This window comes from Ranitomeya variabilis, chromosome 3 (genome assembly GCF_051348905.1).
Source record: "Ranitomeya variabilis isolate aRanVar5 chromosome 3, aRanVar5.hap1, whole genome shotgun sequence".
NCBI classification, from domain to species: Eukaryota; Metazoa; Chordata; class Amphibia; order Anura; family Dendrobatidae; genus Ranitomeya; species Ranitomeya variabilis.
The window spans coordinates 24,513,162-24,528,254 of record NC_135234.1 but is presented as its reverse complement, the minus strand read 5'-3'; the positions used below and the strand labels follow the sequence as shown (position 1 = coordinate 24,528,254).

Below are 15,093 nucleotides of genomic sequence, written 5' to 3'. Positions count from 1 at the left end.
ACAGCTATCTATGGGGCCATAATCAAAGGTGCAGAGCATTGTATATGGCACAGCTATCTATGGGGCCATAATCAAAGGTGCAGGGCATTATATATGGCACAGCTATCTATGGGGCCATAATCAAAGGTGCAGGGCATTATATATGGCACAGCTATCTATGGGGCCATAATCAAAGGTGCAGGGCATTATATATGGCACAGCTATCTATGGGGCCATAATCAAAGGTGCAGAGCATTATATATGGCACAGCTATCTATGGGGCCATAATCAAAGGTGCAGAGCATTGTATATGTCACAGCTATCTATGGGGCCGTAATCAAAGGTGCAGGGCATTGTATATGGCACAGCTATCTATGGGGCCATAATCAAAGGTGCAGAGCATTGTATATGGCACAGCTATCTATGGGGCCATAATCAAAGGTGCAGGGCATTATATATGGCACAGCTATCTATGGGGCCATAATCAAAGGTGCAGGGCATTGTATATGGCACAGCTATCTATGGGGCCATAATCAAAGGTGCAGGGCATTGTATATGGCACAGCTATCTATGGGGCCATAATCAAAGGTGCAGGGCATTATATATGGCACAGCTATCTATGGGGCCATAATCAAAGGTGCAGGGCATTATATATGGCACAGCTATCTATGGGGCCATAATCAAAGGTGCAGGGCATTATATATGGCACAGCTATCTATGGGGCCATAATCAAAGGTGCAGAGCATTATATATGGCACAGCTATCTATGGGGCCATAATCAAAGGTGCAGAGCATTGTATATGGCACAGCTATCTATGGGGCCATAATCAAAGGTGCAGGGCATTATGTATGGCACAGCTATCTATGGGGCCATAATCAAAGGTGCAGAGCATTGTATATGGCACAGCTATCTATGGAGCATCTATGGGGCCATAATGAACTGTGCAGAGCATTATATATGGCACAGCTTTATGTGGAACATCTATGGGGCTATAATGAACAGTATGGAGTATCTATTTTTAATTTTGAAATTCACCGGCAGCTGCTGCATTTTCTACCCTAGGCTTATACTCGAGTCAATAAGTTTTCCCAGTTTTTTGTGGCAAAATTAGGGGGGTCGGCTTATACTCGGGTCGACTTATACTTGGGTATATACGGTATATAGCTATTGGAAAAAGGAGAGGAAAAAACAAAAATTCAAAACTGGAAAATAGCCATGTTGGGAAAGGGTTAAATGACAACATTAACTTTTCATACAATAACCTTTATGATTTTTAGAGTTTTTTAAGTGCTAAAATAATTCCGAAATTTATAAAAAAACAAACTGGTGACCCAAAAAATGGCAATTCTGGTGTTTAAATATATTATACGATTTACAGTATTTACTTTATGGGTTAAATAGAATTATATTTTGACAGATCAGACTTTTCAGGCTGTAGAGATTCCAAATATGTTTATGTTTTTATGTTTAAAGTCTTTATGTTTCAATGAGAAAAATGCAAAGTGATTAGATTTATTTTATCTTTTAAATATTTTTAGAAACTTACTTCTGAGTTTTCATTTTTAGTCCAAGTCATAGTAGGCCTTCTGGGGCTCCCCCGTCTGGTATGGCTCCATCACCTGTGCCCACTGCTCCAGCAGAAGTTTCTCCCTCTAAGTGAAGTTTCCCTCCTTCTATACACATTGGAAGAAGGAATCAATATCACCATTACACACTGAACGGAAAACCACTGGGTAAATCTGACATGGAGAAGGACTTGGGGATCCTAGTTAATGATAAACTTACCTGGAGCAGCCAATGCCAGGCAGCGACTGCCAAGGCAAACAGGATCATGGGGTGCATGAAAAGAAGTCTGGATACACATGATGAGAGCATTATACTGCCTCTGTACAAATCCCTGGTTAGACCACACAAATAAGGATTATTTAGTCTAGAAAAAAGACAACTGAGGGGCAATCTAATAACCATGTATAAATATATAAGGGGACAATACAAATATCTCTCCGAGGATCTGTTTATACCAAGGAAAGTGACGGTCACAAGGGGGCATTCTCTGCATCTGGAGAAGAGAAGGTTTTTCCACCAACATAGAAGAGGATTCTTTACTGTTAGGGCAGTGAGAATCTGGAATTGCTTGCCTGAGGAGGTGGTGATGGCGAACTCAGTCGAGGGGTTCAAGAGAGGCCTGGATGTCTTCCTGGAGTGTAACAATATTGTGTCTTACAGTTATTAAGTTCTTTAGAAGGACGTTGATCTAGGGGTTTATTCTGATGGAATATAGGCTGAACTGAATGGACAAATGTCTTTTTTCGGCCTTGCTAACTATGTTACTATGTCAGTGACCCTTTCAAAAATGGTCAAAAAGGCCTCTATGTCATCACCCGTGGTTGTTTTCTATAGGGCTTTCCTTACCACCTTCCAGATGGAAAAATCATCCACTGACCTTGGAGTTGGAGCTGCCGTTGTGCCACGAACCACCTCTGTGCTTGACGCTGGTCCTCTTGCTGCTGGAGCTGTAGCTGCTGCTGTTGCTGAAGCTGTTTCATAAGCAGCTTACTTGCCTCCTGTTGCACCAGCTGTTGCTGCTGTATCTGTTGCTGGTGCTATTGTGCTTTCACCAGATGTTTAATCAGGTCTTCCATTTTGCCTGACATCGCTTGCTGCCGCTTTCACCTAGGACATGCAGTACCTCTTGTAGCAGTCACATGTGTTCACAGAGAATGCTGCCTGCACTTGTAACACAAATTGTAGGAATGGTACTCACTTGGGTGTGTCAGGAGGCAAAACAGGGAGCGTTTCCATTTAAATGTCCATGTTGGTTTACTGCTGCGTCATAACAGGCTTTGGACAAAGTGCCTTATCAGCTAGTCCCAGTCGCAAAGGCTAGATAGTTTCCAGCCACTGGCTCAGTCTGGATAGCCCACTCAGGAGGACTTCTCACTCCACACACAGATATGTGCCACACATTGGACTCCATTTTACCTGTGAACCAAACCCAAAGGTAGTGTATGTGGGCAGCCAGATCCGCCCATCTCGAAGGCTACCTGTAAAACCTGGCCCAGATGCACCAAACAATCCTCTTAGTGCTATGTGCACTAAAGCAAAACTCCAGGATTACAGCACAGATGACAACCACCTCTGTGATACATACCTCCCATCAACTATGTGTACGGTAGCTGCATTACAGAATATACTACAATAATGCAGCATATGGTTGAAATAATGGTCTAACATGAAGCCAGGGGGAGGAAGACATGGCAGAGAGAAGTATTCTATACATATTTCTTAGTTTTATTTGTAATATGAAGCAAAATAAAGTTTATGGAAATGAAAAAAATGAATAGCAAAATCGCTGGATATTTATTTTTTTGTTATGTTGGTGTTTTCTGAATTTAGTGCTTCTTAAAATGGAAAAGTTTAAATGCTTGTCACAAGGTAGAAAAGATGGAAAGAGCAAAACTTCCAACTATAATCAAAACATCAGTCAACTACAAATCACAAAAAAAATTATTCTCTTTCTCCTTTTCACAATCAAAAAGTCTTCTTCCTCCAAATTCCGTCATCAAGTAAGGAACAGGAACAGCCACCGAACATGCAGGATACTTTAGGAAAGAAAAATGGAAAATAAGGGATTAGACTAGGTAGCATAATCTAAAAAACCTTTTCCTTGTTGGCCATAAAGGAAACTAACAGAAGACTTCTCACTTTCAATTGAAACACTTTTGGATCCTCAGGTATCACAGTTATGCACACTTGTGGTACCTTCAGCTTCCTAGCTTTTATGGCATTTTGATTTAGGTTTTAGCTAATGTTACCCTAAAACAGTGACATAAATCTAAATAAGTAATAAAACTATTAAGCTTAACTTATGGGGTGCCCTAGCTAATCATACATTACACAATCACAAACTTAAAACACATGAAAGCAGCCCCCTGGCCCTATCAATCTGCCCACCTAACACTCAAAAATGATTGACATAAACATTGCTCCACTAGAATGGAAACCACGCAAAAACTCTCAAAGAAAATGCAGGCACTTAATATCAAATGGCCAAATATTTCACCATGAGATATGGACCGCAATGGGCACCAGAGTGGTGCCCAGTTACACAGGCAGGTATTTACAAGAGGGAAACATACACAGGTCTGACCCTGACTAAAAATTATAAATGTCGGCTATGTACCTTCCAAGAACCCACTAGGCTTGTCACTGACCTTCTTAACCCCACAAGCACACTTGCTTTGCTCGATTTGGATGAACAGGTCTCTCACTAGGCAGTCTCTGACTTCCCACTGATCTGGCATGGCACTTCCATAGCCTACTCTGATTCAGAAATCGCTCACAAAGTCTCATACAGTTTACTTGCATCTTCGCAGTGAAAACACATCATGCAGGCCTTCTAACATAGCTTAACTCATGTAGTCTCTTGCTATGGCCTACTGAAGTCTTGTGGTGCTCTCTTGGAGCAGGTAACTCCACTATACATCAGCTACAGACTTACAATGATAGTGCTATGTTTAGCGGGTAGCTGATATGTGTGTAATTCCTCTCGTCTGTATTGTATGACCTCTCAGTTTACTCTTTTGTTCCAATTCTATCTTGTTATCCTCCATTTTGTTATGATTTTGTTATGATGGAGATATTGGATGTTGGTCTGCAACCACTTAGGTGGATATCACTCTTGGCAGACAAAACCACCTACAGGACCTCTCACTGTACTCTATCACTAACTTTATTACTGTCTAACTGCCTCCACATATATTTCCCCCTCAACATAACATGGAAATCCACATGGCTCACTACTACTCATAAAGACTATATCATAGATTTGATAAGATGTTTAACAAAGGGAGAGAGAGAAATCCTTTTGCCAGACCATCTGCCCTGATGATCATAAAAAATACATATTATGTGAGGCTGAAATTGTAACGACCCATAGAATAAAGTTGAATTATAAACTGGAAGATAAAAAGACACAGAGAAGGGTGGGAGAGTTTGTTTTTGCATTTCCCTCAAAAGCTATAAAAAAGTAATTAATACTTTAATTAGTAATTAATTAATTTATTTAGTAATTAGTATCCTAAAATATCACCAGATTTGAACCCATCCCTCCAAAAATAATAATAAAAAAAAGTTCATGGAAAAATATAAGTTAAGGCTCTCAAAATGCAGCTAGTTAAAAATGATTGTCCAAAGTACTAAAACATATAAATCTCTATTTATTTGTATCCCCTATTCCTACCAGCCCTTAGAATATTAGCTCAATATTTTTTTTAAACACATTGTGTAAACATAAAAAAATTGTGAAATTGCTGTTTATTAATTGAACTGAATCAATAAGTTGTAGCTAAAAATAGAGTAATTGAAAAATGCAACTCATCCTGCAACACAAAAAGTCCTTGTACGTCTACAGGTGCTTCTCACAAAATTAGAATATCATCAAAAAGTTAATTTATTTCATTTCTTCAATACAAAAAGTGAAACTCATATATTATATATAGTCATTACAAACAGAGTGATCTATTTCACATGTTTATTTCTGCCAATGAAAACCCAAAGGTCATTATCTCAATAAATTAGAATACTTTATAACACAGTTATAACAGTTATTTTTCTTAACTGTAACTCATCCAAGCAACTTACCATTTCCTACCCCCATTTTCTCCATTTTTTACATGCCATTTGCCATGTAGTTTATGCTATATGTTATGTGTGTAATTTTTACTCATGATACGAGTCCAGTTTAAAACTTGTTGAATATTCATAGCACCAGTAAAGTCAATAAGTTAATTAATTCGATTTGGGTTACAAATAATCCTTTCTGTGATAACAGTGCCATTCATCACCTCACTTTAACACTGACACCAGCATCTTCTTTTTGATGATATTTTTTTAATATACCATTAATTCACAGTATAATAAGCATGGCTAGATATCAACAAACCCCACTTTTCTGGGAATTTAGGAATCTGCCCAAGTTATTTTGCTGGGGGCCTTCTTAACAAAAGCCATGATCCTTCTTCTTTATTAATATTTTTTATTAACGTTTGTAGCTATACAAAGCAAAACAAAATCTGTTGCTGCAGTCCTCATGATGTGCTCACAGTAGTCATAGGGTAAATTCACAGTTTTGACACTGGATATAAATGTAAGCACAAACTGTTTTGTGGTTAGAATAGTCAATATACTAAAAACGGTTTACTAGGACCGAGTCTATATCCCATCGCGGTACCACAAAAATACTTCAAAAAGGTAAAATTATACTAAAGGTTTTCATAAAATCATAAAAGTAGAATACTGAAATAATGTAGGTTTTTTAAAAAAATGCAAAAATCATAGTATGTAGATGTAAAGGTATTGTTTTTAACAATTCTGTGCTAGGACAAGGACACATTCTGAGGACTGTCACAATTTAAGGGTCTGTAAAAAGCTGCTCCAGTTTAACTAGGAAGTACAGTAGATTTTATTTCACACATGATTCATATAACTTCTCTTCCGCATATGGTAAGAAAAAAATAATATGTAAATAAATCATGCATAATTAATTGCTGGAAAACATTTTCATAAAAGCTGAACCAGTGCGTGGGAATTTCCTTATTATCAGCAATTCCCCATTTATTATTTTGAGGGGTTTACTCATCCAAGAACTAGCAATGTAGAATGTCAGTAATGTGTAATTTGTAGTCACATAAAGACAGGGAATTCCATAATTACTTGATCTAAGTACTTATGAGGCAATCTTGAGTATTGTAAAGCCTTGTCTCCATTTAATTGGGGGTTGGACCAAGTTACAACACATCACCTTGGCTTAATAAAACAAATTGGAAAACCTAATGTCACAAAAAAATCTTCCAAGAGAGCACTTGAAAAATGTCTCAGTAGAATAGTTGTTGGTTCCAATGGATTGTATGTATCTCAATGGTCAGACCCTCACTAATTTTATGGCCAGGTCTTCATAAAACCTATAAATATCAGCAAATCAAATAATTATATAATGAAAGACAAAAAAAATCAAGATAAGTGCTGTCTAACAGGTTGCTCTTCACTTGACAATATCATAATCTGCTTCATCATTTTCTGCTCTTATTGTGGCGTATGTGATAGTCTCTGTACTTGAGTTTACTCCATTTTTTGGTTTGGACTCCCCAAAATCAATAATTGCGTAATGTAATTCTGGAGCGCTTTGGCACGGTTCAGCTGAGAGTGCCTGCAAATCAATAAAAAAAATTAACCTCTATGGTAGTTCCATCCTCATTAAATTAAAAAATATATATTTTGGTCCACTTTACTTAAATATATAAAAACCTTTGAAAAGTTTTAATACTTCTCCTAAGACAGTGGCAAGCACTCTTTTGCAGTTTCTTTAGTTTGTAAGTTGTAATCTATACATAGTTTCCCTGTCCTTGGTGTTTATGATTAATGTCGATAGTGCCTATCTTATTGCTCTTCCCTATCCCTGGTGTTCAATGGTTTAGCATTACCATCCCTGGTGACAAGCGGTTTCATATTATCATCTCTTGTGTCAAGTGGCTTAGTACCTTTATCTCTAGATTTAGAGACAGACACACGGTCGGACTGGCCCACCGGAGAATCGGATGATGCTTCGGTGGGCCCAGGCATTGACATCTGCCGGCAGCTGCCTAGGGCTAGATTATATTCTATGGGGGGTGGGGACAGCTATATTATATTTCATGTGGGGCTGCATTATACTCTGAGGGTCTACATTATATTCTGTGGGGGTGGCTGCATTATACCCTATGAGGGAGCTGCATTATATTATTTGGGAGGTTGCATTATATCCTATGAGGGGGGCTGCATTATATTATTTGGGGGGGCTGCATTATACCCTATGAGGGAGGCTGTATTATATCCTATGAGGGGGCTACATTATACTATATAAGGGGGCTGCATTATACCCTATAAGGGGGGCTGCATTATATTCTATGAGGGGGCTACATTTAACTATATAAGGGTCGTTGCATTATACCCTATGAGGGGGCTGCATTATATTATTTAGGGGGCTGCATTATACCCTATGAGGGGGCTGCATTATATCCTATGAGGGGACTACATTATGCTATAAAAGTGGGCTACATTATACCCTATGAAGGGGGCTGCATTATATTCTGTGGGGGGCTGTATTATACCCTGTGATGGAGGCTGAATTATACCCTATGAGGGGGCTGCATTATACTCTATGAGATGGCTGCATTATACTATATGAGAGGGGTTGCATTATACACTATAAGAGGGGCTGCATTATACTCTTTGAGGGTGCTACATTATAGCCTATGAGGGGTCTACATTATACTCTATTAGGGGGTTGCATAATACCCTACGAGGAGGGCTGCAATATACCCTATGAGGGGGCTGCATTATACTCTATAAGAGGACTGCATTATACCCTATGAGTGTGCTGCAATATACCCTATGAGGGGGCTGCATTATACTCTATGAGGGGGCTGCATTATACTCTATGAGGGGGCTGCATTATACCCTATGAGGGGGCTGCATTATACCCTATGAGGGTGCTACATTATACCCTATGAGGGGTCTACTTTATACTCTATGAGGGGGTTGCATAATACCCTATGAGGGGGCAGCAATATACCCTATGTGGGGGCTGCATTATACTCTATGAGGGGACTGCATTATACTCTATGGGGGGGCTGCATTATACCCTATGATGGGGGCTGCAATATACCCTCAGAGGGGGGTGCATTATACCCTATGAGGGGGCTGCATTATACTCTATGAGGGGGCTGCAATATACCCTATGAATGGGTTGCATTATACTCTATGAGGGGGCTGCATTATACCCTATGATGGGGGCTGCAATAGACCCTATGAGGGGGTTGCATTATACCCTATGAGGGGGCTGCATTATACCCTATGAAGGGGGCTGCATTATACCCTATGAGGGGGCTGCATTATATTCTGTGAGTAAACATTTTTCACACAATTAAAAAAAACAATTACAATAATTTAATTTTTGCAAAACACTTTTTTTTAAATAAATATCACAAGCAATAAAGAACATAGACATATTTTGTATCCCTGAATGTATTAGTTCAGTACAGTGAACTCCTTATTAATGGTGATCAGTAAATGGTATAAATAAAATTGGTGCAATTGTTTTATTCTGCATTTAGCCCATAATAAAAGTTAATATATATGTGTTTCTTACATATGTGATAGCAATATAATATGTAAAAAATACGGCATATCACACAAACATGCAAGACCTCTTATAGAGAAGTTTATGTAAAAATAAAAAAGTTATGGTTATCAAGATGAAAATAGAAAGAAATTCTGTCCATCTGAGCAAATGGATCACAAAAATTACCAGCGGTGAAAAGATTAAATGACAAACTTAGTAGCAGACAGCTGCCCCTTTCCTCTATAGGGTATGTTCACACAGGGGTGTTCTTTGGTATAGAATGTATTTATACCGTTTTTTTGTGTGTGCAATTACTGTATTTTGCAGGTTATAGGACACACCGGATTATAAAATGCAGGTTTTAGAGGAGGGAAATAGAAAAAAAAAATTGAGTAAAAAAATGTGGTCATGAGTCCATGACGCACTGTTATGAGGGATGGGGGGGTCTGCTGTTGAAACTGTTATGGGGGATACTGTCCCACAATTCTGTACTAATGACGCCTATCTTAGTGAATTTGTGTATTGTATATATGATCCTCATCCTGATATATGTGGCCCCCATCCCGGTATATATGTTCCCCCATCCTGGTATAAATTACCCCCATCCTGTCATACGGTATATGCACTCATCCTGGTATATATGTTCCCCATCCTGGTATACAGTATATGATCTCCATCCTGGTATATGTGGCCTCCATCCTGGTGTATATGGCCTTCATACTGGTATATATGATCGCACAGACTCTACAGGAAGCCGGCAACTTCTGACAGCATGAGAACCGCAGCTCTCTGACCGGCGGAAATGATCTTACCACCCATCAGAGCCCGTTTTTTGTCATGCAGGTGACAGCATGGCAAATAACAGTTGTCTGGGCTCCCATTCATCTGAAGAGGGTCTGGTTTAGGGTTCGGATACCATTCTGATACCCCAACCAAACATTTTTTAGATGTTCAGCCGAACCCACTGGGCTCTAACATCCTTGGCTCCACCCATCGCTTGTATCATGTAATGTGTACATTATTGGTATCACCAACATGGGGGCACTGTGGTGCTCAGTCATCACTGAAAATATTAGATAGAATTGGAAGTTCCTGTACCTCTGATCCACCCTGGAGATTCTCTGTCTCTGAAAAGGCGAAAAATAAAACATTTATTACATGAACAAAAAATGTTCTAAAAAAGCCAATTTTGGGGCTTAAATTTTAGCTTTGAAGAGAGATGAAATTAAAATTTGGTAGTTCTCTAGAATTTGTCCAAGAAATGTAAATTTGATCAACTCCAAGGCATAGTTGAGATAAGGTGACATTTTTTCCAATAAATTAATATTCACCTTTTCCCAACTTTGACCTTAGCTAACAACTCCCTTGATTGATCTTTCTGACCTAGTCTTAATTTAGAAACTGTGTTCTTCATGCCACTAGTCCTGACAAGTTTTTGGAGCCTCCAGTACCCACTAGACCTAGTCAGTCTAGGACTCACATGGCATCATGATGATTCACATCCCTGGTGGGTGCCGGATGCTCGATGGGGCTTATAGTGTTAAGAAGACTGATGGCTTATGATGAATAAAGACTGGACTGGGATGTCCAAGCAGGAAACTTGGACAATGTAAGGTCTGGGAGACACAAGTGTTCATTTGTATTGTTTTTATGCCCTTCTTGACCTTTTTCAATACATCAAAATTGCTGGATTCATACAAATTGAATCTGAAAAATCCAATTTTTGGGGGTGAAATTCGAGGCAAAATCAGTTTGCTTACCTCCTTTCATCAACATGTAGTTTTAGGTAAAGATTAAATTCACAATGTATCTATGGAGGGGTCAGAGCTTTGTTTTTGGGTTTGTGTCAAGTTGATAAGCTATGGCTTATCTATAGGAGAGATGACTTCTCATTTGGGGTAAGCAACAGTCAAGCATGGGCATCATGTAATGTCTACGAGGAGTTACCAAGTTGGTAAGTTATTACTTATCCATAGGAGATGAGATAATTCACTAAACACTGGGGTACACAATGGTCAAGCCATTTAGGTTCTATAGGATTACGAGAAATAGGTGACCCCTATATTGGTGCTCATTTTTTATATCCACTCCATTAAGATGAGGTTCTGCAAAACCTTGAACTCAAGATCGGTGAGGGTCTACTTAATTTTAGGAAATATTTACTGAGTAAACTTTATTTATGTAATACAAGTTTTATTTTTTATTATCATTAATTATTTTGCTCCTGTTAATCCCCTTCAGATTTCCCCTTACAAAACACAATTATGTCAATAAAACTTACCTTGGTTTCTTTCACATGACATGTTTCTGCACAACAGAGAACACAGTTATTCACATGTCTTAGTAAACAGTTTGCATTTTTCAGGTTCATGCAATATTAATAAGTCTCTGAATTTGCACTAAGTGCACAAAAAAACAGCTAGTTTTTATTTATATTTTTTGGTTTCTGCAAATTCTCATGGAGAAGTTCACTTTCCTGTACAAGAGACACCTTCCTAACGGGTAGACTAGTGCTCATCATGCTTTCAAAAGGTCAAAAAAGTGTTAGACCCTATTTTTTTGGTGTGTCTAGCGATGACCCAGCAAAATATTGTCATGCTCAGATCACAATTTGACAATTGTGTAATAAGTGGTTGAAAAATAAGTGCCGAAACTGATGTGACAGTCATGATGCTTGATGTAATGTTGAACCAGTCATAAACTGCAAGTCATAATGTAGTAAAGTTGGAAGAGACCTCATGCCTCTTGTGATGTGTCAGAAACCTCCAGTCATGACCTTGGCTTTAGGGTGACTCATTTTGATATTTTCTGCTTAATCACTTCCTTTGAAATTCTGTGGAAAACACTCAGTAACCAGATCTCTCCACTTCACTCTCCTCAATTGACCAGTACATTGTTTCTGCACAGCACACACGTTCGTGTCTTCCATACTTTAAAAAATCAAAAAGGTGGCGCAGAGTATGTGTGCTAGTATAGGTTTCCTGCAGCCCTACCAAACAAACCTCCACTAACGGTTTGTGGAATAATACAAATATCAGTAATAGTATACCACCAAGTGTATACAGGTACGCGCAGAGAAAAGCACAATCATAAAAAGACTAAAAGCCTCCTTCACGGGATAGTGACCTATTGTTACAATGTCCAACCATGCGGTGGTGAGGTGGGACAATAAAAATGAACAGCAAACTAGACCACTAATAAATAAAAGAATAAATATGAGAGTCTTCCTACCTCCGTAGGTAGATGGGAGTCCGCAGCGTTTCTGCTTTCGGTCTGATATCCGACAGAGAGTAAGGTAGAAACAGGTGGCTGCCCCGGCCGGCAGCAAGCCACCACTAACTAACCTCCTATGAAAAGTACGCGTTGGTTTTTGATCCCATCCGCACTCCGTACTTCACCTTCTGAGAACTACGGTCACGTGACCAAGCGCGTCACGCAGGTCCTGCACACTTGCACATTGCTCGCACTTACCGCTGGAACACCTCACGGCATTGACTCTGCCGGACCCTGCTTTTCGCCGGACCCTGCTTTTCATAAGAGGTTAGTTAGTGGTGGCTTGCTGCCGGCCGGGGCAGCCACCTGTTTCTACCTTACTCTCTGTTGGATATCAGACCGAAAGCAGAAACGCTGCGGACTCCCATCTACCTACGGAGGTAGGAAGACTCTCATATTTATTCTTTTATTTATTAGTGGTCTAGTTTGCTGTTCATTTTTATTGTCCCACCTCACCACCGCATGGTTGGACATTGTAACAATAGGTCACTATCCCGTGAAGGAGGCTTTTAGTCTTTTTATGATTGTGCTTTTCTCTGCGCGTACCTGTATACACTTGGTGGTATACTATTACTGATATGTGTCTTCCATACTTGCCAATGGTTCTGAGTTTGCCAGGACTGTCCCAATTTTTGGGAAATAGTCTTGGCAAAATAGTGGTGCCTCAATTTTACAAACCCACCCACAAATAGGTGCTTCCTTGCAAAGTAGGCCCGTTGTGAAACAAAAGCCTGCCTAAACTGCCAACAACAATTTTGGTAACAATGGTTTGTAATTCACTTCTCTTCTTGTCCTAGTCTCATCTTCTTTCGTTGATGTCTCCAAAGCATTGGTTTGGGCTCCCACTGCTGGTAAATACCATGCTTTCCAATCTTCCCAGATGTAGAGTATCGGTCCCCGATATTGGAAGCTTCCCCACTGTCCAAGGAGATCGGGCGGCATGCCCAGCTTTTAACTATATCTGCATCTTTAGGATGCAGATACAGTAGAATATATCCGTGGAGCCATGATCACCAGCTCCGCCATTCCCCTGTCTGTGCCATCTGACGCTCAGGACAGAGGTATGATGATATCACTGCATAAATCCTTCTGCATCCAACCAAATACCAAATCTCACATAAAATCCACAGATGCCCCATAACAATACATTATCTACAGAACCCCCATAGCAGTGTATCATTCATAAACCCCCATAACAGTGGGTCAACCAAAGACTCCTCTTTTCAGTGGTTCATCCACAGATCGCCTATAACAGTATATTCTCCATAGATTACATATACAGTGCTTCATACACTCTAATTAATGTTTAGCATACCATTTGCATTGAAATATTCAACTTTTTTTATTTTCTTCAATTTAGAACTTGGGTGTGTTTTATAGTTCAAAAAATACAATAGATAGATACTGTAGATAGATACATAGGTAGTAGAAAAATAATAGATAAATACTAGATAGATACTGTGCATAGATAGATAATTGTTATGATCCCAGTGGCTTAGGATCACAAATCTAACCAGCTAAGTCAGAGATAATAGGACGAGCTCTGGGGATGTGGTAACTGGACCGACCGCAAACCTGATCCTAACCAAACACACTAAAGGTAGCCGTGGAATGTTTCCTGAAATCCTAGACATCTCTTCACGGCCTGAGAAACTGACTACCCCTAAAGAGAAAGTACAGACCTCGCTTGCCTCAGAGAAATAACCCCAAAGATATAGAAGCCCCCACAAATAATAACGGTGAGTTAAGAGGAAAAGACAGACGCAGAGATGAAACAGATTAAGCAAATGAGGCCCGCTAACGCTAGATAGCAGAAAATAGCAAGGGATCTGTGCGGTCAGTAAAAAACCCTATGCAAAAATATCCACGCAGAGAATGCGAGAACCCCCACACCAACTAACGATGTGGGGGGAGCAACTCAGCACCCCAGAGCACCAGCAAGCAGGGAAATCACATATTAGCAAGTTGGACTAAACACATCAAATACTAGGACACATCTTGAACACAGATGAGCAAAAATAAGCAAACAAAACTTAGCTTCTCTTGGAGAGACTGATAACGGATGTAGACAGGAGCAATCAGAATAGCACCGAATACAACGACAGCAGGCAACAACTGAGAGTCCAAGTGAACTAAATAGGAAACCAGCTAACAGATAACGAGACAGCTGATCCAGCCTCAGACCTGCAGAATGACACTCACACAGTACCACTTGTGACCACAAGAGGGAGCCCAAAAACAGAGTTCACAACAGTACCCCCCTTGAGGAGGGGTCACCGAACCCTCATCAAAACCCCCAGGGCGATCAGGATGAGCCACATGGAAGGCATGAACCAAATCGGCCGCATGAACATCAGAGGCGACAACCCAGGAATTATCCTCCTGACCATAGCCCTTCCACTTAACCAAATACTGAAGCCTCCGTCTCGAAATATGAGAATCCAAGATCTTCTCCACCACGTACTCCAATTCGCCCTCAACCAGCACCGGGGCAGGGGGCTCAACAGAAGGAACCACAGGCACCACATACCTCCGCAACAAAGACCTATGGAACACGTTATGAATGGCAAACAATACTGAAATTTGACCGTGATTTTATTTAGAAGACGATAATCTATACAAGGTCTCAGAGAACCATCCTTCTTGGCCACAAAAAAGAATCCTGCACCAAGAGGGGAGG

At 39.9% G+C, this 15,093-nt stretch overlaps 1 long non-coding RNA gene across 2 annotated transcripts in view; it reads right to left on the bottom strand.

The window, feature by feature from the left end:
* Positions 1-5,977: 5,977 nt before the first annotated feature.
* The window catches only part of LOC143817908 (uncharacterized), a 42,592-nt gene continuing 33,476 nt past the window's right edge, over positions 5,978-15,093 (bottom strand). The window contains exons 2-4 of one of the 2 annotated variants that reach the window (XR_013224201.1): positions 11,422-11,447; positions 10,239-10,267; positions 5,978-7,187 (exon numbers count right to left, since the gene is read on the bottom strand). This is a non-coding gene — a long non-coding RNA (uncharacterized LOC143817908). The remainder of the gene's footprint in view (positions 7,188-10,238; positions 10,268-11,421; positions 11,448-15,093) is intronic. The other variant, XR_013224202.1, reaches the window with a different exon arrangement.